The sequence below is a fragment of the Taudactylus pleione genome, unplaced genomic scaffold, assembly GCF_031769625.1.
Source record: "Taudactylus pleione unplaced genomic scaffold, aTauple2 ptg000391l, whole genome shotgun sequence".
NCBI lineage: Eukaryota > Metazoa > Chordata > Amphibia > Anura > Myobatrachidae > Taudactylus > Taudactylus pleione.
In genome coordinates this window covers 6,739,906-6,766,153 of record NW_028284792.1, presented here as the reverse complement: position 1 = coordinate 6,766,153, position 26,248 = coordinate 6,739,906, and the positions used below count along the sequence as shown (strand labels likewise).

At 38.2% G+C, this 26,248-nt stretch overlaps 1 protein-coding gene across 2 annotated transcripts in view; it reads left to right on the top strand.

Moving 5' to 3' along the window:
• The window catches only part of CALN1 (calneuron 1), a 384,359-nt gene that overhangs the window by 138,859 nt on the left and 219,252 nt on the right, over positions 1 to 26,248 (top strand). The window lies entirely within an intron of this gene.

Below are 26,248 nucleotides of genomic sequence, written 5' to 3'. Positions count from 1 at the left end.
AGTTTCTTTTAAAAACTGAAATAACTTCCACAATGCCTGAGAATGGCATGGCAGTCTCAGCTGCCTGTCAGGTCTGGGGTCCTCTATATCAATAAAGTTGCTCCCCAAAATAATTGGAAATTTAGAGCTTTGCGCCAACAATTGAGTGATTTGACCTAAAAAGTCATAAGCAACAATATTCGGGGCATATATATTAACTAAGATATAAATGACCAGGGAAGGGGGGAATAGGGGGATATAGTTTGAGCACAGGATATAATATATTGGATATAATTAGTCAAAAGAATAATGAAAATCCACAATTATAAATATCAAACCCTAGTATAGGTGTCAAGCAAAAATATTGTAAAGGGTGGAGGTGCTCCCCATGAGAGTATAGATAAACGTAGTATGGGGAAGAAGAAGAAAACTCTCTTGTTGGGGGCACTCGAATGTAAAGGTTATAATAAGAATAATATATAAAAAATAACTTTTATTAGATATATTTTAAAATACCAAAAACAAGTCTGAGCCTGTTACTTATTGGCATTACTGTTGGAATAACAGCTATAAATTATCACAAGCAGAACACGAACATACATAGAACATAAGACAACATATAATACAATACTTATCACAATTGTGTGAAGCTAAGTGAAATATTACAAATAGGTCTATAATTCTCTGTCTCATACAATATTGAGACCTATATAAAACATATACTAGTTCAATGACCTCATAATGTCGTCATAGCACAATGGCTAATCAGAATTACGGCAGAAGCATACAAGGAAATCTTCTAGAAAAGAATGTGATAATAACCATACAATATTCAATATAGGTTACGTGAGATATCACAGCACAATAACACTGAACAGTAATCAGAGAAATACAATGATAAGGGGGTCAGATGAAATAATAGCTGACCCTGCAAATATCAAAATGAATATAAGTAAATCACAGGTTGTAATGAGAGGCAGATCACACGTAGGTCGCCTGTGATGCCACCCAGGTACTTGTAGACAGTAAGGTTATAGGAAAAAGTAAAGCTACTCCTTTATGTGGAGTTTACAAAATAGCAGCTGCTGCATGCCATTGTATAGCCATTGAATGGCATGTGAGCGTACTATAAAGGTACTCCCAGGGTAGGGAATAAGTATATGTTTTATATAGGTCTCAATATTGTATGAGACAGAGAATTATAGACCTATTTGTAATATTTCACTTAGCTTCACACAATTGCGATAAGTATTGTATTATATGTTGTCTTATGTTCTATGTATGTTCGTGTTCTGCTTGTGATAATTTATAGCTGTTATTCCAACAGTAATGCCAATAAGTAACAGGCTCAGACTTGTTTTTGGTATTTTAAAATATATCTAATAAAAGTTATTTTTTATATATTATTCTTATTATAACCTTTACATTCGAGTGCCCCTAACAAGAGAGTTTTCTTCTTCTTCCCCATATTAACTAAGATGTAAGAAGTACTCCAGATTTCCATCGTACAGGATCAAATATATACCATTAACATTTGCCACAGTGTTCAGAATAGAATATTGTAGATCCCTATGAAAAAGGATAGCTACTCCCCTGGCCTTTCTATGAAAGTTTGGCACAACACAATTTCCTATCCAAAGTGCTCTTAAAACAGACCAGCTCCCCTCCATTCAATGCATTACTTGGAGAGAGTTCACATCAAGCCAACATTTTTTTATATAATTAGCATAATGTTTACATTTAATCAGTGGATTTAATTGCTTCACATCCTTTATGGAGTACAGAAGTGCCAATATCCGTCATAATTATCCTACCCTAGTCCTTGAGAGATGTGACAGATGAAGCCACTCCATTCCTCGGGACCACAGCTAAGTGTCCATTCAAGATGCTTCACCCAACAGAAGTCTGTGTTAATATTGAAGTAAATACTGTTAGTTTCTTTCTCCTTCACACTTGATCAAAAGTTTAAATCATCTACAATATTCCATTGGCTCTTCTGTCTAATGTGGGGTACACAACTGAATTACAGGCTGACCACCTGACCAACGTCACGATTTTGGTAAGCTACACACTTAATAATCAGCTGCACGATATGTCTGGCCAGACATAAATGTGCATGCCCAGTTGTGATGTCATTATTGATGGTTCCTCTGGCTATCATAAAATGCGGCTGTTTGGTAGGTGTGTACACACTATAAGATGTGAACTACATATCTTTCAGATATACTGTATTGCATCTGCTGTGCAACACTGCCGATGCAATATATCTGCAAATGACTTTCTCCACAGATATGTGTATACACGAGCAGAGGCACTAAACGATATAACATTCATCGGCTGTACACACAATATATTGCTTAACGTGTATTGTGTACCTAGATTATGTGAGATGGACCTAATTCATTTAAAATGACCTCTGCAATGATCTGTTTTAAGAAATATTTCAGGAATTCTATCACTTTAACAATTATCAGTTCATCATATTATCAGAAGGCATGTCAGCGTGCAAGTAATAAATACTATAAATGCCCTTTCTAAATATGTATATTATTTACAAATATACACGTAAATGCAAACCAGCAATCAATTTTTATTATTTCCTGCTAAATTAAATGTTTTTTTTTTGTTTTAAAAACAGTGAATTTATGATGACAAAATAAATAACGAAAAAAGAAAATAAGAGTATCCATCTTATAACATATCAGATGCTATGGACTAAAAGGACACTGCTGGGGGCACTGTTAGCATCTGTGTCCTAACAGGCTGTGTGTGAAAACATTTGCACTTTTCCACACGGTTTTCACCTCACTAGTGAGTTTGAAGACAGTCTTCAGAGGTCTGGACCATAAGGATCCCACTGAATCTGCTTGAATTTTCTTTAACTCTTAACAATAACAAATTGCACATGCAATATGAAGAAGAAAGAATCCTGTACCAAAAGTGGTTTGGGTGCAGCTTGTTGTTCTGCTCAGGTATATCCCACGTCATTGATCACAACGAGCAAGACCAGTGTTCCAGTTGTTACAAGACTTCTCCCAGCACTGGGCCGCACTGTATGTCATCATATTGTATCGCAACTCGTGTCCTACTCTGGCTGAAGCTCTATGCAGATGTGTAATTACAGTAATATGAGGACAGCCCTACCCTTCTCCATCCCTACAGTCATTGTGGCCAGTTCTAGACATGGACAGTCTGCACAGCCTTTCATGCAGCCTGCCCCCGGCACACTGTGACTAGTAGCAGGCTGGACTAAGAATGACTTTGGTGATTTGATTGGGATCCTTGGGCATTTCTGAGCTATCTTCTCCCGGTGGCCTAATCCTCCCTGGCTCCATTAGATTTTCATCCAGCCTCACAGCATTCAGGCTTATAACCCCTCCACTTAACTCTTCTTCCATTGTGTTCACCCATTTTCCCTATAGATTGGAAATTTGGATGAGCAGGGCCCTCTTCCTTTTGTTTTCTCTTCATGTCTGCATTAGTCTGTACTGTTGTATCCTGTTGTCAATTTTATTCTCTTGTACGTCACTACAGAACTTTTGTGGCACCTTATAAATAAAAGATAATATTAATAAACATTTTTTATTATTCATTGCTTGCAAAGTACGAACTGTCACAAAGTGACTAACATATCATGTGTGTCTAGCAGTGGGAGGCTTCAGGCTGTGACTGAGGTTGTATTATACAGACATGTGAAAGACTGCACATGTTTTAGGGAACTATGCTGGGCCGTATGAAGGGTCACATAGGCGTGGAGGTGAAAATGATCATGGGTCTATTGAGAGAAGTGCTGGTCATAGCAGATGGGCTATGACCAGTGCTGTGTGGAAATGGCCAGTGCCATGTGGGCATGTATACCCCCTATGCTATAAGCCCCACTGTCCCCCTAAATGCGTTAAAGTAGGAAAAGCATAATCATGAGGAGAAAGAAATACAACTTTAATATTTATGATCTATGACTAACAGTGTGGGTAGTTCAATGACTGGTGATCATCATGCTCTCTTTGATGATCAGCCTCCTTTTTTTGTGGAGGCCTGGGTCTGTAGTACCATCTGCCCCATTGTTAATCTGGCCCTGTATCTAGGGAAGGTGAGTGGTGTCAGACTCAGGGAGAGGAAGACATGGGTTTTATATTTTATCAGGATAGAGCTGAGTTTGAGCTTATTGTTTAAGTCTTATGTTTCTTTTGGGCGGAGTGATCCATGCGAGACAAGCTAGACGATCTAATAAACAGCTGGTCTGTTTAGATTAGTGCCAAGGATCGGCAAAGATGAAATTGGATGATTAGTTGAATGTTGTTTGCCATTCTGACAATAAAACAGAAGGTTGATGCATCAAAATTTAATGTTGAGTGTAATCATTGAGGTGTCAGTGTCACACCACATATTTCACATTGATATACAACATGGGAATTTTTAATAGAAACCATTTCACAAACAATAATGTAAACTGAAACATGATGTATTGTATCGATGTCCCAAAATAACACAAAATAATCTACTGTTGCAGGGAATATGTGAATCTGAAGGTATTTCTATATAAACTCTCCAAACAAAAAAACTCCCAACAAAACAACCAGAGGCTTTTCAGTACATACACACTGCATCCAGGAGAGAAATGTGGACAATTTTCTGCAAGTGGATCTAATGTATGCTAAAAAACAAAACAAAAAGGGGAGGAATTTTTTTTTGAGCTTTACAAAATGGAGGGAATCTTAGGTGCCTATTTGTAGAAACAAAGCAATTCAGATACACTTAAAAAATTGTGATCGTAAGATTGTGAGAAACACCCCCACACATGAGAAATCAAAACTCTAAAGCATAAGCATGGATATTGTGAGAAGAGCAATTATCTTTATTACAGCAACATGCTGCTACTGTAGACTCCATTAGAGAAGGGCAAATCGACACATGCACATAGTGGATATTTAGGGTAGAGGATTGGCATGCATCTTGATGTGCAGTTGGTAGATCACACTGTTGCATTGATGAAAAAGTTTTTACAGTGTGTATCACAAGCACTTCATCAATCACCTCTGACTGCAACAAAACACAATCGCTTTTTGTATTTTATCATTGGTGTCATAAACTATCTACGTTTGGAAATGGACAATTATGATACTGTTGTGTTTGTTACAATTCTGCAAGTAAAAAATGGGCTCATCTGAAAAGGAGTCAATGCTTGAGCATTACCAATAAATTCTTACTCACATCCTTCAGTCATTCCTGCAGCAAGAAAGGAAATGTGTCAGAGAAAAAATATGTCTGTTTACAACCACCTCAAGTTAGTGGTAATAAAATAAAGCAAACTGTCACTCATCTATAAACACATTTTCTTGTTTTTCTTAATTTTATTTTTGATTTATCCTTTTTATCTTACTTACACCTTTTTTCTTATTCTTTCATTTTTTTCTCTCACTGTTTTTCACTTATCTTTCATTGGTCCTGATTCAGAGATGGCGCAAATCCCATCGTGACTAGCGATTCCGTATGCAACGGACGTGCGAAAATATGCTAGTGACTCAACTGATGTCTTGTGCACCTCCGTTTCTCGCACCTACTGCTTATGTATAGTACAAAAGTGGAAACATTGGTTGCATATCTAACTTCTGAGTAATCCTATGCTGTCTCAGAGCGGCTCTCCTAAGACACTGGGGCCTCTCCAGCTGTGAATGAATTTGCAGGGGCTCACTAGAGCATGCCTAGAAAACGGACCTAACACACCTGTATCTTTCTAACCACCCGCCATTACCTCCCCCAAATGCTGACTACCTGCAAATAAATCCTCTTTGTAACTGCAGTCGCTTATCCATCAACACACGTGCACAGTACGGTAAAAAATTGCTCGACTGCATCCAAAATTGCATCAATCACTGAATCAGATCTGTTATATATGTTGGTTACCTTGTTTTCCTCCAACCAGCATTTTCAACAACCGAAGGAGCAGTTTGTCAGAACTAGTAGAAACTACAAATATAGATTTTGATTTAGGAGTGAGATCCCTGCAATTTTTTATGACCTTTGTGGATGATTGCAAAGCTATTTGTATTCGGTAAAAACACTTGCATTTTGAAAAGTCAGTGAGGCGATTTACTGATCCATAATTAGAAACCACTGTTTGCTAAATTCAGCTCCATTTGTGAATTTGTATTATAATTTAGTGATTTATACATATATACAGTATAGTTTCCATACCTGACAGTATTGCACTTTACAATGTTATACAGATTGCAACACCTGCAATTGCTTCTGAGAAATGACACAAAGTATGGAAAGAAAGCTGATCAGGAGCAGCAATTCTTAATCTTTAAACCCATCTCACCAATTCTAAATAAACCATCTCTGACTCACCAACTGCTGCCCTATTTCTCTCATCCCCTTTGCCTCCACACTACTTGAGCGACTTGTACACAACCGATCATCTCATTTTGTAACCTCTAACTCCATTTTCAACCCTCTGCATTTGGAAGTTTGTCCCTAACATTGCACTGTGACTGTGCTGACTAAGGGCCTGATTCAGAGCCACTCGTAATCGGCAGTTCGTTCGCTCCGAGCGATGTTTGGCCAACTGCGCATGCGTACGGATCGTTATACGCATGCGCGAACCAGTCAGTGCGGTCAAAATTCATCTGCTCGCAAAATAGCGAATGCCTGATAATTTGAGTGACAGAATGAGGCGTATGTGGGTGGTAACAGGGGAAGGTGCTTGAAAACGGGGAGTGGAAATCAGAACGCAGGCGTGCTTAAAGGTCAAAACGGGCGTTTTATGGTTGTGCATAATTAAAACAGCAGCGTCATTGACCACGTCACTGGGTTATTTTTAAGCCAGAACTGCTCGCAAAATTGTTGTAGCAAAAACCAACCACAAGAATAGCGAGCAGCTCATACCCTGGTCGATGTACTCGATTAATCTAATAAATAGCGGACATGACGTAGGATGCGAGCAGCCAGGGGGCGTAGTTTCCCAAAAAACGACCGCAAGTTTTGTTCGCTCGTTCAGACCTAAAGGCGTGAACAGACCGCAAACAGCGAACGGTTCATTTGAATAGCCACCCCTATTTTCAGGACGAGCGAGCGCTAATTGCGTCCGGCTCTGAATCAGGCCCCAAGTGATCAATGATCTAGTTACAGAAAAGTCTACAGCTTATTTCTCTGTACTATTCCTCCTGAGCTTCTCTCCTGTTGATATCCCTCTTCTCCTACACACTCTTTATTCCATTTGCCTTTTTCCTTGTTAACGTCATACCTATCAAAACACTCCTTTAGTGTCTCTAATGTTGTCCCATCCTCTGTTCTGCTCCCACTATCTATTGGTGTCTCCCATGGCTCTGTTCTTAGCCCTCTGCGTTTCTCTCTGAATACTTCTTCTCTCTAGCGGGATTTGCCAGGTAGTTTGTGAACTTGCAGGGCCAGAGAAACTGCGATCAGATGAGATATCCTTAGCATCTAATTATCTTATCTTCCAGTACCACCTCTATGCTGATGTAACACATATCTACTTCTTCCTGTCTGTACTATCTGGTGTAACAAACTTTATCAGATCTTTCTCCACATGGATGTCTCATACCTGACTAAAACTCAACAAGTCTAAAATTGTCTCACTTTCCTCATCACTTTTCATATCTCCCTCATCAACTTTAACACAACAGCTTGATCTGTCTCCATATTGTACCTATTGTCTTAATGTCATACTTCACTCTAACCTCTGCTTTATTCACATCAAGTCTCCTTTTCAGTCCTGTTGCCTTCACTTTGGAAATAATACTTTTTTTTCTTACCAAAGATGCTACCAAAACTCTTTTCTACTCTCTCATCATCTCCCACAATCTCCTGCAATGCCTTATGCATTGGTCATTGCTTCAGTCCATCTTAACTTCCATAGTAAACTTATGTTCCACTCTTATTGCTCAACAGCTATAGCAGCACTGTACCCTGGCTCTCTGTGTGCTTCAGAATCCAATTCAAATTACTCAAATCTTCAACAATACCAGTCTATACATTTCAATTGTCGCATCAAATACTCTATCACTTGCCTCCTTAGATCTGGCTCTGACCTGTACTTGTCTCATCTCTGATCCCCACCTTAATCCCACCTACAAGACTTCTATCATGGCGCTGACCACTTATGAAATGCCCCAACACACCCTCTCAGTCTCTCCCTAAGCCTTTAAATCTTAAACCCTTACTTAAAAAATATATATGTAAGAGCAGGGGCATCTTTAGAGAGGAGGGGGCCCATGTGCATTCCCCGTCTTGGGGCCCCCTCTTCTCTTCCCGATGGCCAGCAGCCGACTAACATGGTTGGCCAGCCACCGGAGCATTAGTAGACTCTGGGCACTAAAGTGTGCCTGGAGTCTACTGCGCATGCGCAAAACGCTGGAAAAATGTCCAAGGCGGCCATTTTTCTGGCTCTTTGCACAGCGCTGACACCCGGGACCTCATAGAGGTAAGTTTTAAGTAATATGGGTGCAGGGGCCCGTGTGCACCACACACCCTGCACCCATTATAGATATGCCCCTGTATAAGAGCTTACCCTACACACACCTATAATATCCAAACTAACATACCCTCCCAAGTATCATAATCTCCACTCTAAATCTCACTCATTCTTCTTGTTTTAGCTGTGTCCTCTTCCAATTACAATGCAAGCTCTCTCATGAGCAGGAACTTCCCAACCCTTGTTTTCATGTCTGCATTTATTTTGTCTACCTTGTATGTTTTATGTATGTCCTTGTACTTACCTATGATGTGGATCACTGTGATACCTTAAAAATCTTTAATAATAATTTATAATATTAATTTTACTATGCTAATTATAATAACAATGATAACTTTGCAAATAACAAGTAAGATGTTACATTTATTGCAATTTAATTATATGTGAAAATACAGTATATATATTATCTTCATGCATGTAATGAGAATAAGAAATCCTCATAACTGCCATCATGCAACACTTTGTATGTAAAACATTTTTTGTGCTTCTGAAAATATGCTTCTTTGCCAAAGTGCAGCAGTATCAAAGATGATTTTGTTCTGTCAGCCACTTTGTGCTTTGTAAATTTCTTATACTGCATTTAAAATACTAATTAATCGTTCAGCTAGCCATGCTTAGAGTTGCTTGTATATGCATTTTGAGTTTGCAGTTTTGATTTAATCATTATTTCAGATATTGTAGTTCTGATGTACAAAGTCTTGTATCAGAGATGACAAGAATATTTGTTTTCCTGATTACAATGACCTTTGTTTTGTTATACTGTCATAGCCAGAATTTATACTGCAAAGCATGCCATATAAATATGTCATTAAAAATAACTGACTCGATAAGTAAGACTGTGATAACCCGCTTTCATTGACTGCTTATGAATGCTGATGAAAGCTTTTTTCTCAAAAATCATGTTCTGGAAGAATATGTAACATTGAACAAAAAGTGTTGAGTATAATATATATGCAGTTTTTGAATACCGCTACTTTTATTATTGATAATCAACATTTGTTGCATACTGTATATATGAGTACTAGCAGATGTACCTGGCTTCACCTGGGTAGACCTCAGATATTTATTGTTTCTATTTCCATCTTACCACTCCAATAACACATTAATCCTTCACCTCTATACTAATGCATCTCTGCTATAGTAAGACATTACCTTCCCTCACCTTTGTACTACAACATTCCGCTCCCTCACCTCTGTAGTAACACCTTTCTCTCCCTCACCCGTGTTGTAACACATTCGACATTCCCCTCCCTCACCTGTGTAAAAATACATTCCCTCCCTCACTACCTGTAGTAACTTATTCCCCTCACTCAAACCTGTATTAACTTTTTCCCCTCCCTCACCTCTGTAGTAACACATTATCCCTGCTCACCCCTTTAGTAACACATTCCCCTCCCTCACCTCTGTAGTAACACATTACCCCCACTCACCCCTGTTGTAACACATTCCCCTCCCTCACCCCTGTGTTGTAACATATTCCCTTCCTTAACCCCATGGTAACACATTTGACATTCCCCTCCCTCACCTCTGTAGTAACACATTTCCTTCCCTCACTATTCAAATAGGGGAACCACACCAACTGCCAGTGATGTTTGGCAGCACTTGGGATGACAGCTGGTGTTTGAATTCTGAAATGTGCTGCAGCCACAATGAGTCAGTCAGGACATTGCGCAGGGGAGGTAACATTTTAGACCTTTTCACCCCCTTAGGAGTCGAATTTAAAAAAATCCCTTCTTAGTGGGCACCTATGTCATTTCAGGAATATACTCCCCGATTTTCATGTTTCTAGGTCCAGGAGCTTAGGCTGGGCGATGACGAGTTAGTCAGTCAGTCAGGACATTTTATTTTATATATATATATATATATATATATATACATATATATATATATATATATAAAATAAAATGTCCTGACTGCGGCTGGGGCCTGTTGCTATTCAATGAGGAATCTGCATTTAGTTAACCGGGTTTAATAGAGGAAATTGAGGCTTTTAGTATGCACCTTCAGAGTATGTGATAACTCTTCCTTTAATATAAAAATGTCAGGACATAGTGCAGTACCTCTGACACACCCTTCCCATTGTTGTATAATGTATATAAAAGGTATTTCAATACCATAAGGACTTACCAATTTTCAGGTAATTTTCCCTAAAGAGCAGAATATTGGTTTAATTATGTGGGACATGTAAATTGTATTATATTATATAGTTGTTGTAGTGATGGGAAGGACAGCAAAAAAAGAATAATTAAGAATGAGTCAGATTAAAGCCCAAGGAATTTTGGGGAGGAATTTTGACAATTGCTTTTATAAAGTGACAGCCCTTCCTGTTTTCTCCCTCTTTGAATCCTGAAGTTTTCCCTTCCACACTCCCTATGTTGCTTTATGTCAGTCTGTGTTAGTTCGTGTTGTGGTTTTGTTTGGGTATTGCGATGTGAAAAAACTGAGGTTAAGTTTGGTGGTACCATGAGGTTTTGGGTGCACTTTCCCTTAGTTTGGTGATACTGATGACTCTGGACAGGCCTAACAACATTGTTCTAAGGGAGGGTGGTTCATCAAGGAGTGTTGTGTGTTTGTATGTCTTTGTGGTTAGTGCCGTTTGCACTAGTTGCCACCATATCTTCTCATATCCTCCCCATTTTTCCTGATTTTTGTCAAAATAAATTAGCTTTATTATTATGGCAAATCTATGTTTCTGGTTCTTTATTTAATGTATTTACATTTTTAACTTAAATGATTATAGCTTTTGATTAAGGTATACAAGATATTTTGATTACAAGGTTTACACTCAAGAACTTCAGCTGTTAGGGCATTTAATGGGTATTGAACGAATAGGTAGGAGTTGCAAGTGTTCTTTCTCAACATTTTACAAACTTGTATATAAACACTTAAAAATCACAAAAGAGACATGTAAATATACCACAAAATACTCTAACCATTAGTAAAAGTTGTAAAAATCAACCATTTGATAGCTTTTAACTGTATTCTGTACTTTTGATTATACACTATCCTGATGTCTTATTTGCCACTGTCGTGATGTATAATTATTGTTTGGGTTCAGGATGATTTCCCCACTCTTTCATTTACTTCACATAGTTCTAACATTGATGCCCACAACTGGCCAATTCTAATTGAATTATTCAAGCTGTTAACATTTTTTGTGCCAAAAATATTCCACAAGATGCACTGAAAATGAACATGGAACTTCATAGTACAGAACTTGTGGTTAGTTGAATCTGCCCCTTAGTGTTTTCTTAACAAAATATTGTTAAAATAAAGTTTCATTGAGGGTTAAAGTCCCTGCTTTGTTCAGTGATGTGAGGCCTCTCAATGTTTTGGTATTGATACAGTATAAGATTGTTTACAGTGATGAAGTGAGTGTGATACAGAAATCTTGTCTAGAACATGAGGCTTTTGCTTCTGTCTAATGACACTCGTGTTGGTGAAGGAGCCATAGTCATTAGAAATGATCACTCTGTTCCCCTTGACTCTACCAGTATCTCTGATATTGCAGAAGTGGATGCAGTGCGATAACAGGGTGGCGGTGGGTCCTGTGCAAGCTCCACCCCCTAACCTTGTGATGTCATGATGTCACACTTAGGGATCTGGGCCACTGAGTCTAGGAAGTGAAGCACTACCCGGAACATCCACAGGCTGCAGGGTGCCTGCCTGGAGCATTCTTTGGATGGACTGTAACACTACTGGCTGCAGGGTGCTGTTCCAGACCTAGGTACAGCCCTGGGTGAATTAAGCATTTGCTCTATACAGACAAGCGCATGCAGTTCTCAGGTTGGTATCATGGATCCTAACACTGAGTCTGATTATGCCGGGCAGCATAAGCAACAGTGGTGCATGCATCTAATGCTGTCACTTCCAGATCAAGGAGCTTCCTGGGGACTTTACTGCTTGTCACAGACTTGCTGTCTCAACTCTTAGATGGATAATTAGGATGACTGTACAATTGGAGTTGGCGGAGACCCCGAACTGAGGAGTGAGTCTAAAGTATTGGTGGTATTCACAGGGGGCCCCACAAGAGTTTTGGACTTTGCTGCAGCTGATACACAAGTCATGGCCCTCAGTCTGGGTTCCACTGTACGGGCTGGTATGGGAAGGAACTGAAGTCAGGTGGAGGCTGGTCACCAAAGGGCGAACTGGAGCTTAGTCATCAAGAAAGGGTCAGGACCAGATGAGCAATGCGGTACCAGGGTGCGAGCAACTCAAGTCAAAGGAATATCCGAAGTCAGAAATAGGAATCACTAATAGCAAATACAGGGAGTATACTGAGAACAAACGTTGGACCTAGGTTTTATGCCCTCCCTTTTTAGGGAGGGTTTAAAATATGGCGCCAGCATGATGTCACTCTTTAGCGTTCCAATGCCTTTAAATTACAATGAGAGCATTGTACAGAACCCTATGGGAGCTGTGGCCACCTGCACACAGCAGCAGAGAGAGCCGCTGGCAGAGCCCACAGCAGTTTGGGAGGAAGTCGGTCTGAGGACAAGATTACTGTGGTGGGTGTCAGTGCCGCTGACCCATTAAGTTAGCTGTGAGCTCCGGGCTCTGACGTGCTGTGACACTTGCACATTTGTGCAGGCTTCCCAGTAATAAGAGAAAATATAAAGCTGCCAGAGATTCCTCGCTAGCTGCTTTTGTAATTCCTGGCGCTTATAGAGATATACAATTATCAATTTATGCTGCTAGTCCATAAACACCAGTTGCTAATCTGGCATTAGATCAGTATTAGAAGAAAAAGAGAAAATAAACTGCTCCCAAATTGATCACAGTATTAAATCAGTGTATTGTTTGAGTAAAATATATAAATTTTTTAAATTAAATTATGATTCCTTAAATTTTTGTTAATCCACCTGGTTAAAAAACCACAATAAAACACCTGTCGCAACTCAGAGGAGGGTGGTATCCATAGCTCCTGAGTGTTGCAATATGCATAGGCACTGGTATTAGTGTGCCAATCTTGGGCATTCATATGGACACTGCATTATCCTTTTCCGAAAAGACCCCTTAATGATCAGTAAAGAAAACACAAAGATATGATCATTGGAGTCAGGTGTTCTGAATTTCACTTGGCCTGGATGGATCAATGCATGATACCATGCACTCACTGGCTTTCTCAGATTGATACATATTTTTCACAATGTTGTCTAAAGGTGACCAGGATCCAGACTTGCTTTGCTTGGGTTGTTCTGAAATTCATGCATGGTCTAACATTTGTTTGATTCACAGAAGGCCACTCAAAGGCCTTTACAAAAACATGCTTTTGTTTGCACCTCTGTTCCTGAATCTCAAGAATTTTCATGAAATTGACATTCACCATGGAAAATAAATTGAGTTCAGCAATGTCTTGCATCTAATTAAAATGTAAATATATAATGTGTTTAGAAATATTAAAATGTCTTCAAAATGACTCTTAAAAACACAATACGGTGTATGTAAAAGTAAGAAAGAGAGATACCTTTTCCAAATATATGTTTAAGTGTTTTGGGAAAAATTTGGAAACATAGGGGTTAAGTTTGTAGATCTACCTTGCCTCCATTCTTACTAAATTGGTGATATAAAGTGAGATGTATACAACCTTCTAAATAGGAAACTTGGAGAAGTTGTACATAGCAACCAATCAACTTCTAGCTATCTATGGAATGTACTAGATAAATCATAGATAGAAGCTGATTGGCTGCTATAAGCAACTTTTCCACTGTCCTCTCAGAAAGTTTGATCTCCCCCTTAGTAACCTCTTCTCCAGTTCTTATTCACTTGTTGAATGCCATAGAATTTCAACCCTTTAGGATATTTGTTATGAACCATTGAAAAGTGTTGTGATACACTCTGCGTAGTGAGTACCTTTCTGATGTAGTATATACTGTATGTCCTGTTTTGATCTTTCTATTACATAGCATGCCTACTTTTACTTTAATTTCCAGAGTAATTTTGGCATCCGGTACAATTTGAACAGCAGTGAAATATTCTGTTGCAGTTGTTTCTCTGGTGTTCTGTTTCTAATGATATACAGTATAACATTTGTGACTTCATTTCTTAGCAGGGATCACACTGAGACCAAAATTGCAGTATGTGGGTATCGGGGTCCTGCTTCACTTTTTTTCTGGGTCAACATAATTTTTGCTTTTGAGTTCCCAATATGCCTCTCAGACCTCCCAACATGCCATCAGAAATCCCACATATTCCTAAAATGCCCATCAGATCCACCACGTAGCATCAGACCTTCCCATATACCCCTAAAATGCTCATATGATACTCACACTTAGCAACATACCTCCTCAGCAGATATCCAGCAGCCTCATGCCCAGCTTCTTGTTAGTATCAGTCTAACTGTGCTATGTGGGTCTTATTTTTTTTATTTATTTATTACCAGTTATTTATATAGCGCACACATATTCCGCAGCGCTTTACAGAGAGAATATTTGGCCATTCACATCTGTCCCTGCCCCAGTGGAGCTTACAATCTATATTCCCTACCACATGCTCACACACATACACACTATGGTAAATTTTTTGAAGGGAGCCAATTAACCTGCCAGTATATTTTTGGAGTGTGGGAGGAAACCGGAGTACCCGGAGGAAACCCACGCAAGCACAGGGAGAATATACAAACTCCACACAGTTAGGGCCATGGTGGGAATTGAACCTATGACCTCATTGCTGTGAGGCAGTAACGCTAACCATTACACCGTCTGCACTCAGCCATCAGCTACATAGAATCATAGCACAGTTTCTCCAGGCGATCCTGGTCAGTGGACACTTAGAGCATAGTTCCCTGCTGGCCTTCATTCTACAGCAAGTACTGTACTTGGCAGTATGGTACCCAGTAGTTACAAGGCCATACAAGGAGCGCAGGCCTATGTTGTAGTTTATGAGAGGGATGACGTCAGGGTAATGGTGGGAAGCTGTGGTGACACTCTCTGGGGAGTCCAGAAGGAGCAGGAACCAGGACAGCTGGAAGGTAGAGCTGTGATGTCTCTCAGTTCTTGCTTTCCATCAGAAGAGCAGCACATGAGATCACTAGCAGGGGAGGAACATTCCCATGGAAGAATGCAGCTGGGGAGCACATCAGTTGTACAGGGAGCAGGTAAGAAACAGCTGTCTCCTAGATGTCAGCTACACTTGTCTGAGTGTTGAGAAGCAGAGACCCATTGCTGCAGTGAGTGTTTGCTGGCCTCAATAATATGATGGAGCAGCACAGATAAAAAGTAGAACTCCCAACTTCAGACAAGATCCCTGCATAGAAAAACTTGGTGGTAATCAGATGAGCCAGCCCAGTAGTGGGGATTGCCCTGTTGACAGGGGATCTTCATGACTTGCATGGAGAGGTCAAGCAGGGAGGCCTTAGGCAGTGATTGGATGGGGAGATACTGCAGGATAGCTATAGGCTGCAGTGCACACAGCTAGATCCTATTGACCATAGCACTTCCTTTGGGACCTGATCAGTTTTCAAGTTTGAGTTACTCTCTGCAAAAAACTGTGTAAAAGAGGCATTATGGTAAAATTCAATCCTTGTCTTAGATTTTTTGCTTTTTTTTGTGGATTACCATGGGTTTAGTTGGAATAATGGTTTTTGGATCTTCATCTAGTTTTAGATCTTCTTCTAGTTTAATATATGCCAGTGTTTTGATATGTTTTCATGTGTTTTGTGTTGCTGTGATATTGTGTTACAAACATAATGTTGAAGGCTTCTTTGTGTGTCTGTCTTTTATATTGCATGAAATCTGAATGGTTGATTTGATTCATTCTCATTTGTTGATTTTGGAGATCAGTTTCCTTCTGACATCTTTTCATTTCTTGACTTTGATGTGAAAAGTTGGAAGGGATTGTAAAGTTCCTTTTTGCAGAACTGTCCTCCTGGAATATTTTTTATCCAGTTTGGATTGTGGTTACTAATTTGGTGGCTAGTAGCATATTGTTACAATCTACTTTTTTTGTATGTGTTCCTGTTTTTTGTGTTTTGTTGAATGAAGAATTCCAATTCTAGAAACAATACCATGTTTCTACTTGTTTCATATGTAAACTCCAGATTCAGGTTATTTATGTTAATAAAGGTGTTAAATTCCTCTATTTGTCTATATAGTGGTGCATATTAAATGTTGCTTGTAGAATAAATTTTCCCAAACAGTCATCTTCCCATTTGGAGACAAATAATTTTGCATAACTGGATGCAGATTGTGTACCCATAGCAATACCTTTGATTATGTTGGAGTATGTAGAGTATGCTATCCATGATGAAGTCTATTCGTGCACTATGTAGTGCTGATTGTGTGATTGTGTTAAAAAAATAATGTCTTGAATGTTCACATCCTTTTTCATGTCCTATGCACATGTAAAGCGATTTAACGGCACATGTGCCCAAAATATATGTGTTTACATTTTTGGTTGTTGATAATTTGTAGAATATGCTTGGTGTCTCTAAGATAGTCCTAGCTAGCTAGTTCTTGTAAAAAGCCAGCAATATATTGTGAATGATTGGATAAAATTGATTATTCTGGGTTATAGATGTATTAATGTATTTTAGGTAAGTGATAAAAAAATGGGTGTTCTTGAATCTCTGATGTTGATATAGTCATATTCCTTAATGTTTAATGTTCAAATTAAATCCCCCTTCTACTTATGTTGAAAGCTTCCTCTTTTTTTTATCTTCAACTGGATCTTTGTTTATTTGAGATATGTCTCTTTATCCTTTAAGTGTCTCTTGATTTCAGCTGATATTTGGTTTTGTCCACTTTGGCAAGCTCTCTTTCCTTGTCAGCATGTTCTATTATGATGTCAATGTCTTTTTTATTCCTTCAGGGTTTCTTTCACATTTGTATAGGTTGCATTTTGTTTTCTGATTTTCAGGAACTTCTTGTAGGTCCTTTTCTTTTCCAGTTGTCCTTTTATTTGACTTGAGAAGAAGTTTGATTGTGGTTTGATGTTGATGTGTTGGTATTGAGTGTTGGAGATAGGAATTGCACTTGTTATAGAATTTTTTTATGTAGTATTTATGTATTAAAAATTTTCATAACTTTGTGAAGATCAATGTATGTGCCAAATTTGTTTAAAGAAGAGTGAGGTGCAAATTTCAGGCCTCAAAAGGTTTGTTTGTTGAGATTCACCTTGGATGACATTAGACTCTGCCTCATTTAAATTTTTTGTCCTATTGTTCTTTCCATTTTGTCATCCTGATACTGTTTATCACTCTGTTGTAAAGATTTCACAATGGGTTTATTGATACTAATACGCATCTAGTATTAGGATTGCAATTTGGTACATGCCACTATAGGTATGTTTTCCGGCAGGTATTGTGGTGTAATTTTCATTTTTGTATAATTTTTTGCTAAAATAATCTACCACCATTTTCTCATTGTCCCAGTGTCAGTTACTTTACCATAACCCTTTGTTTTCTATTTATATGGCACTACAAAGTGTTGTATCACCGTACAAGGGAATTACAATAAAACACAGAAACTATACAATTATATTCAATCAAAGTGGAAGAATGAAACTGTGATATTTCTATACCACTAAATAGGTGACATATAATGAGTACTATTCAATGAATGAATGAATGCCCTGGGAGATGAAAAAGAAAGGATCAGATTGTGGGGAGCTGGAGACAAGGATAGTGCTTGTTGAAAACATAATCTAGGCACTAGTCTCCTAGCATAATGCTATAGAACTAGTTTAATATTGGTCTTACCCTTTAGCAGACTCCTAACCATACTCAGCTGCCTGTAGATATTGTGCACACAGGCTTATTCTATGGGGTGCTGAGAAAAGGCTAGGCAGTGTACAGACAAAAGTCATGGCAGGTGTTTCGCAGGAATTAGGTATTATTCAGACAGAAGTCAGGCAAGGCAGACAGTGAGAATTGTCCAATATCCAGACAGAGGTCAGGAAAGCCAGAAAGCAAGAAGGTCCAAACCAATGACATAGATTACAAAATTTGATTCTCTGAATATTTTATTGGGATGCTGTTAATATCCTGATGATCGGGGTGCCGACTGCCGGAATCCCGATCACTGAGAGAACACCGGCGCCGGAATCCCAACATGACTGGTGATGCTGACGTCGGAATCCTGGCAGCCAGCATCCCAATCATAAGGAAACCGGAGCATGGTAAGTATTAACCTGCGGGGGGGGGGTGGGTTAGCTTTAGGCACCCCAGGGGGATACTTAGGGTTAGGCTGCAGGAGGAGGGAGGTTAAGGTTAGGCTCCAGACAGGAGGGGCTAGGTTCAGGCACCACCGGTGGGAGGTTAGGGTTAGGCACTAGGGGGGAGGGTTAGGGTTAGGCACTAAGAGGGGAGGGTTAGGGTTAGGCACTAAGACGGGAGGGTTAGGTTTAAGCACTTACCGGGAGGGTTAGGGAGAGGGGTAGGGAGGGTTAGTAGAAGGGTACAAAAAAGGAGGGTTAGGGGGTAATTAGGACAGGGGAACAGTACTCACCATTCATCTGTCAGGATTCCAACTTTTGGGATGCTGCTGTCAGGTATATCATTCCATTTTATTTCTATTTCTATATGTTATCTAATACCTTTTGTATTTCTACACTGGTCAACTTGTAGAATATACAGACGTGAATTGAGTATTACGATAAATAAATTACACTTCAATGGAGTACATATCCTTCATCTTGCTAAAAAAAAGGTGCTAGGACATCCCATCACCTCTCACACATGCATCCTGCTCGGCACCGCATATGATAGGGACAATCTGGACCAGCAGACATTACACAGAACATCTTGGCAGGTACCATCCATCTTACCTAAGGTTTGCAATATAGAGTCCAATTGCCCTGAAACTGTGTTTCATTGTTTCTAAGGTGGAGAGAGGTGTATATACCCAACGCACCAAGTACACGGGCATACTGGGGGAAATATTTCAGCAATGGGACAGAACTACAACAAAACAACCTGCCATTTGTGGTAGCCATAATTTACTTGCACGAACACCCTGCCCAAAGTAATTGCCCACCAAGTCGCCATCGACAATATTGAGAGCACTCCACTGACAGCAAAAACATACAGTTATATCTTTGATCATCTAGCCTATATACGCCATGTAGCAACTCTCTTAGTGTCTGGTGTCAATTTTTTGCTGAAAATGTGTGTGTCACAATGTGATGTGACTAGGGTGCATCAGGAGACTGTGCTAATTAATTTGATATTCAACACTTGTATATCTGTGTGCAACTGAGTCTACAAACAAAACTTGGCTTGGATAAAAGCTGTGGTGCTTCCTAGTAACATCTCATTGCGACTTAGACACATTTTAGGCAAAATACAAAGATGCAAAAAAAGATGTCTCTGTTAGCAGAGTCCCATGTGTCCAGGCATGTTGCAAGGGGCTGTTTGGCATGACTGCAGCAAAGAAAAGTGAAGACACATCTGTACAACGGAACAAATATTGCTCAGAACACCCATTTCACAGCTTGTGAATAGACTATCAACATCACCCAACCTGACATATTACTTCAGATGTGGGCACTGCGATCAGAAGAAGGAGACTTGCATCAGATAAACAGAAGTCAGGAAATGTAAAAAACAACAACAGAGTGAATATAATATATATATATATATATATATATATATATATAATGGATATAAAAACATCCTGAGGTGGGAGAACAGTACTGGTACTTATACCAACACTGTCCTTGTTAAATTGGCAAGGAAGCCTCTGCCAGAGACTTACGGTAAAATCTTCTGCCAGCGATTACAGGCGATAGTTATTACCAGCATGGGAACATTTTAATTTATGACAACCATATTTTCATTACAATTTCACTAATTATAGAGCCAACAAATCACACCAGATGACTCCATTGAATCCAACCTTTTAGATGGCATTCACATAAAGTGATCCACTCCTTAATATGTGCTGTTTACTTTGATTCTGATTTGGAAACATTTGCCTGACTTTACAAAATTTTTTTATTCATGCTGTGTTTTTCAAAATATTACATGGGCTGTTTATAGCAGTTACAACTTTTTATCTGCTGATATTATACTCTGTATTTCTATTATGATATCATCACTATCACTTGAATTTAACTAGACCATTTTAAGGCTAGGTTAATTCATCATTGTCTTCATGACAAGTGGAAGACAATCTAACAGTGCTAATATTAGCAACCGTATTATCCTACCCAGAATCACTGTATTTGAGGGAAAAATGCATAACCACTTTATGCTGGGGAATTAAGGAAGGATTTCAGCCTTGACGGTATCAATGAAAGAAATATGAAAACTAGTTGTTTATCATCGTCACCTTACTCACCATCAACATCTGTATTGTTTATTTTATTTCAAATATAAGTAAATGCTATCCTGTTTTCTCTCTGCCTCCCCCTCAATCATTATTATTTAAAGAATTGTGCAGAATTATACACTTTTTGTCTGCCAATGCATTAATCTTTTCATAATCATTGGCAAATATGATTTGGCAACAATAGTAACACTTGTTAATGTATTTCTTACTGACCAAATGCAGCTGTGCTGGAAAGGGTCAAAACTACATGAGGACAATTAAATATACATATTTTCTAGTGCTGCTGCTAAAGGAGGAGGGAGTTATTTTTCATTCTTACAACATCACCAATGCATAAATCAATTGGTTCAGTGGAACTAATTTCACTCTCTTTCTACTCATTTATCCCAACATAGCTAGTTTGATTTAGGTTATAATAGCTGAAAATATTTGTACAGCAACTACATATTTGACTTTAATTACTTACATTTTAGCCAATGAATCATTCTAACTGCCATTTTTGATTATGCATTTTGGCACTATGTTTTCTGTTTAAACATGTTTAATGATAATTATGAGGGTAATGACTCACTGAATGATAGAGACCCATGTATGCTGTGAGGCTTAAAGGTGCTCTCAGTCTGTGATGGGTTTATGTCTTAAGGGGATTGGGAATAATGGTGTATAAAGACCTCAACTATATGAAATTTTCACTGCTGTTTTTAAAACTCTCAGTACATACTGTTAGTAATGTCTCAACTGTTACCCCAACCAAAGCCACAGAGAAGAATTAATTAGTTTTTGCTCCAACTCAATTTACAGATGTGTCGCCACTCATCTTTGCTGTAGTCACGTCAAACAGACCTTTTTGGTGCGCTTGGCCTCGTGAGACTCTGCTAGCACCGGGCATCTTTTATTGCCAAAAATGCTTCTTAAGTCACAATGCGATGTGACTAGGATGCACCAGGGGACTACGCTAACTCATTTGATATGTGACACTTGTAAATCAGTGTGCGACTTACACACATTTTCCTGCATTTTTGGCAAAAAAAGACGTCCAACGCAAGCAGAGTTGCATGGGACCTGACGGCTCACTCACGCCAGGAATATCTTGCACATGGTATAATTGAGGCTAGATGTGCAAGGACACATCTGTATAGTCTATATACTCTGCAAGATTCAAATTGACTATATTTCTGTCTGCGAATTGCCTTAACTGTTGTCTGCTACCTGTCCTGACCTTTGGTTACATTTACTGGAATATGCTGTCTGCTTCCTGTACATACATTTGTCTTGTCTTACTGGTTTGTCTTTATTTGGCTTTTTCTTTGTTTACTCAGTTGTTCACTGTCAGCCCTAGTTCTAGTGTACCACTCACCTGCAAATATGATTAGTCTAGTATCGCTAGTCTACATATTTCTGATGCTAAGCTGACAATCAGATAAACCTCTATTACTTTGAGTACTGGGGCTTCCAAGTGCTTGTGAGCATATTGCACTCTACGGGAACAATGGCTTTCTATAGGTAAAGACTTCATTATGCCTTGTTCTAGGAATTCATCTAATTTTTAGTTGTAACCCTAATAAATAGCATATTTTAGGTACTTCGCAGTATTAGTTTTGTTGATGAAAATTTACGCAAAAAGTAATCATCAATAACGTTTTTTTAAAGGACTAAATTGTAACGATAATATAAACATTATAATAACAAAAAATAATTTTTCAATTTGAAATAAGTGACTTTGTGGTCTATTTACTAAGCCTTGAAGGGAGATAAAGTAGACAGAGATAAAGTACCAGCCAGTGAGCTCCAAACTGCCATATCACAGGCTGTGTTAACCAGCCATGGATATCTCTAAAACATTAACTGTTGGGGAGCCTTGAGGACTGTATTTGTGAACCTCTGGTTTAGTGTGTACCCAGCCTGAGACTAAAATTAAATGTAAAATTCTTGTCAAAATTAACATTGGTTACTACATACACTACATTCTATTTTTGAAGTAGGGCTATTTTACATTTTTAAAGAACAAGTATGTGTTCTAGATATGTGCAGAAATGAAATATGACCGGTGTGAAGGAAATATAGCATTCCCGCTTCTTTCTTTCGCAGGGCACCGCATCCTTCCTCTTTTTTAAAAGTCAAAATGTGCCCTGCCACTTTTCCAGCACCCTGCTTGGATCACCGTGTTGACAGCCTGCAGAGCTGTATCAGTTCACTTTGGCTGTAAGCTCTTCCTGGCTCCATGGCTCTCCCGGCAAGTGAATAGATGCCGCACAGCATCTATTCACACTATGGGAGAGTTTGAGGCCAGCCCATGTTCCCTTTTCTAGTAACCATACCCCTTTTTCAGGCGTGTGTACGCCTACGGCACATGCAGCTAAGTGCCCCTGACTGAGAGCCACCCTGCTCCCTGGCCACCCTAGAAGTAACACTAGAATATGATTGTGTACTGCACTTGTTCTAACAAACTTAAGGCATTCATTTTTATATAATATATGACAGGAGTACTACGGTAAGTCAGTATGTACTGCAACACATTCTCACTCAGCCTACTGAGCCTAGATTACTAAACACATACTGTAGTTAAAGGTATGCTGACTTCAAGTTCTCAAGGGAATTTTAGAAAAAAGTTTTTTAGTATAATCCATTACAGTATCATTATACTGTTTTCAAAAATGATGACTAAAACACTGACTCAAATTAGACTAAAATGAAAACTAAGGTCAACTGACTAAATCTTGACTAAAACAAAGCAACAAAAGAGTCTAAATTGTGACTTTAAACCAACTACAATTTTAAATAAGTGCCTAAGACTAAAATTTTAAATCCTTGTCAAAATTAATGCTGTTCCTTTGTCTACCCACAGCAATGTGGAAAGCCCCATTTTGTCAGAAAGAAAGCTGGTAACCAATTTAATTAACATATTCTGTAGATAAATGTGTGTATATGTGTGTTATATTTTGATTTAAAAGAAATATCTTTTTTTAAATTTTCATTTGAACTATACTGTCCCTTATTTTTAGCTCTGTAATGAGTTATCTACAAGTTTTTTTAGCCATAATTACTTTTCTTAATTAATTGCTAGCAGATTTTTTAGTTTGCTCACACTGCAATATTCCCAATTTATTTAAATGTAAAGCACTTGGGTGCATTTATTAGGTAACTAATTAGAATGTTCCAGTTGTACTTTTCAGACATTATTTTATGTGCTGTACTACTTAGAAGTCTTTGATCATTCTTTTCCCATCAGAAGGTCCTTTCTTCGAAGACTTAAAACAAAATATGTTATAAAAACTGTTAAGTGCACAAGAAGAAACTTTTATACCTCTACTTTAATTTTCAAACTGGAAATTAGAAAAATTAATAGTGAAATTTAGAGTATCTCTAACTTACCAATAAAAATCTACAAAACCATAGGGACGCTAACACCCATGTGGCCAAATTTGGACAATAACCTGGAATAGCCAGAACTATAGATGAGAGTCATGTTCAGCCCTTGCGTGGCCACCTTAAAATTCTGATCACCTATATGTGGATGAGTTTTGTGTCCATAACTTTCAATTTCAAACTTCAAGCACCTCATAGTTGTGGTAGGAAAAGCAACCTAATGGATCAGGAAGAAAATACATGGCTAAATAATATTGTTTAAAAAAGGTGGTATTCACCATTTATCGCAGTCTCCCACATACTGTAGAAGACACAATTCAGTATTTATAGCTGCTATATATATATATATATATTCATATTTTTTCTTTATTACACATTCCTTTTAATACTGAGAATGTGCCATGATTAAGTACGTACGGTACTATGGCAAGACATTTGTGGAATGATTGAGTAGACATCTGGTTGATTTCTTCCAAAACTTCTTTAAATCTAGGTTTGTGTCACTTGGTTTTATGAATGTTCTACATTGTCAGACAAAGATTGTTGTACTGTACAGTATGTGGCTGGTACTAAACAAATGGAGGAAAGTTTCATTTTTTGAACACCATGTTACTGGTATGTGATTTGAGGAACATTTTAGGGGTTGGAAGGGGGTAACTGATGTAACTCAAATTTGCGATGAGGGAACATTAATAATATAACCCTGCACATAATATATTATCTGTATGGACAACTAGCAGTTTATATCAGAGGACTATTAAACATAATTATAATTTGCAATTTCATTCTAGCAATCTTTTCTGTGGCTCAATCCAGATGCCCTGGAATTGCACCATTATCTATCAAACTGTCCTAGAAAAATCCCCAATGTTTCCAGGATCCAGAATTAAAAAATACTGTTTTCATTGTCATGAACCATGCAATAGGTAACATACATGTATATTTACTGTGCATATGTTAAAAACCATCGGTTAGATTATTAGTAAATAATATAGTAACATGTTATATTATTTTATTGACAAGTTTAATTAATTCTGCAATAATTAGTAATGTTGAAACTTGGTATATAATACAGTTATCTTGCTCTGCAAAATGAGATCTTGTTTCTGCACTGCTCTTCAAAACAATGTGCCTGCCCTGTACTTTGCTAGCAGACCTTTTGGGCTTTATAATGACCTAAATTATATGGTTTAGACCTATTTAGCACATTTTCCATGGAAGTAGAATTGTGTAGCCTCTTACATGTTTTACATTTCTGGGATATATGAGCTAAGCTAAGAGTGGGAATATATATACAGCAAATAATGGGAGCTTTGCCTAGGCAGTCAAAGTTTAACATTCTACAATTGAAAATAATGTACACTTTCAGATACAAATTATCTGCTACAGTAAGGAGATAAAATATATACTTTAGCTACTTAATAGGCAAAAGCAGTTGACAATACACATATATCACTAATGATATGCTTTAAGAATGTATCTGACTTGAATATTGATAGATAGAATGCATGTGGTATGAATATAAATGTTGTTCTCTCTGAAAGGAAGGCTGCATTTCTTGAGTTTGTGTTAGTTAAGGAAATTGACATACCTTGTAACAAAACTATGTTATGATACACAGTAATTCACCATCACCATGTTCTAAATATGTGTGCTGAGACCATCACCAAGAGTAGGGTCAAAAAGCAAGACTCCTAAAGAGGGTTTTCATATATATATAAATCCAAAGACTACATATTACATACTAACATATTGGACCCGACATGTTCGAGGCCACCCCCCCTCTCTCTCTCTTTCTCTATCTCTCTAATATATATATATATATATATATATATATATATATATATATATATTCACAGAGAGGCACTCACCAGTCTTTTTATTTACAAATAGATGAAAGGTCCTTTAAATTTAGCCACAGAAATGCTGATTCATGGCATGTCTATTTACTGTAGGATTGCTATGTGGGTTCAGTTTGTATCTTAACTATACTTTGATCAAGATAGTATACACTTATGTGTCCAGTGATGATTTGACCAAAACAAAATTAGATTTTTTTATAACTGATCAGTTGCTTTAGGGGGAAATTCAATTATTCCCGTTAATGCAACAGGGGTGAAAAATGGTGGTAGCCTTG